Source organism: Cyprinodon variegatus, unplaced genomic scaffold (assembly GCF_000732505.1).
Source record: "Cyprinodon variegatus isolate N-32 unplaced genomic scaffold, C_variegatus-1.0 Scaffold1829, whole genome shotgun sequence".
In the NCBI taxonomy this organism is placed as follows: Eukaryota; Metazoa; Chordata; class Actinopteri; order Cyprinodontiformes; family Cyprinodontidae; genus Cyprinodon; species Cyprinodon variegatus.
Genome location: NW_015152282.1, coordinates 9,346 through 11,214, shown reverse-complemented (window position 1 = coordinate 11,214; position 1,869 = coordinate 9,346).

Genomic DNA, 1,869 nt, shown 5'->3' with positions numbered 1-1,869 from the left:
CTGGATTCCTAACAGTACCCCTCCTCAACGACCGCCACCCAGCGGTCCAGAAGAGCCGGGGGGCTGAGAAAGGCAGAAATCCCTAATGAGGGAGGGGTCCAGGATGAACGAGCCAGAGACCCAGGAGCAGTCGTCAGGACCGCACCCCTCCCAATCAACTAATTATTGCCACCCACGCCCACAGGCATCAACAATGCTGTGGACCGTGTAGGCAGGGTGGCCATCAATGTCCAAGGGGGGAGGGGGCTCAGCGGGCGGGCACAAGGGGCTGGAAAAAATGGGTTTGACTTTAGAAACATGGAAGGTGGGGTGAATCCGGAGAGTGGAGGGGAGACGAAGATAGACAAAAGACGGAGAGAGAACAGGGCGCCACCTGGTGGTGGATGGGAGAGAACAACACAAAAACACAACCCAAACAAACTGGATTCCTAACAGTTATGGTTTTAATCAATGCTGTGAATTACCCATAATTCCAAGTCACAGTGTAAAAAATAAAATACTCAAATACATCGTTCTTTTAAGGTCTTTATTGCGGCTTGAAACATATGAGTGTATTTTTTACCAACCGTCTAATGAACTATACACAGTTATTACATTGTAATTAAAAGTACCACTGCTTTGCTATTGGTGTCGTCTTTAAATAGCTCACCATCATGTTGAAACCTGGCACGTGTTACGGTATAAATAAGATCTGGTGCAGATAGTCATTTCAGTAGCAGGTGTGTTTAAGAGGAACCTTTCTTACTATGAGACGTCCTATGGTCCCACAGGTATCAGTGATGGGGCCCATATTTATACCATTGATTAAATTGCTTAAAGTTTTTCTCAACCAAAACTTGACCAAACAAAAGTGTCTGAATGTCATTAAAACTAATAAAACTAAAATGGCCATTGGACATGTTGGGAAATATTGCCACAATGGAGCCAAATCAATTTGATGAACCATATCAAACCCTCCCCTCCCCTTTTCACAAAGAAAACAAAGACTGGTTCTGGACACCTCTAGCCAAAAAGACAGTCAGCTCAGGCATTGACCAATCAACTGACAAGAAGGCTGGAATCCCAGCAGGAAATACCCCTACGTCATCCAGGGTTTAAATTGAAGCGTGGAAGGGAAAATCTTGCTCTTTCCCTGGGTTCGCCTTCTGTAAGGAGAGGAACATTTCACGTGGAATGCTCAGAAGCTGCCTGGAGGTGGCTTTCGTTTCCTGCGTCACAAAACATGGACCGCAGTGTATCCGTGCCAAGAAGCTAAAAGGGGTAGCTTTCATTTCCTGCGTCAAAAGTCATGGACCGCAGTGTAATCATGCCTAGTGCCCACTGAGTTGAGTGAGAAATGGAATCTCCGAGGTTGAGATCTGTGTGTGGATTGCCCCCCCTTTTGAGGACCCGCACCGCCAGATATGGTCTGTCCGCAAGGGGATGACTTTGCTTTGATAGCCGTAAGTAACCATTTTTAAAAAGCCTTAAAAAGCCCATCAAATTTCTCTGCTGCAGCATCAGACTGATCTAAAAATTCCTCCGAGAACTGACCCAGTGTGAGATGGACTCGCAGAGAGCTGAGGCTGAAGCTACTATTGAATGTAATAACATGTGGCGTATCTTGAACAATCTCAGAAGCCAGGTAAAGGACTTTTAGGATTTTTGTTCTCTTTTTTCTAAACTAGTCATTTAGTCTACCTTTTGTTTATTTTCTAATAGTGTTCTGCATAGATGTTAGATTTCTGTACTCCTGGATTATTAGAATAAAGACATCATTGTTTAACTTGCAGTTGTTTTGTGATTCATAGACGGATGGTTTATCACTCAGGCTACATCCACCCTCTTTTGGTAACAGCTTGAATAAACAGAAACAAAATCGTTCTTTGA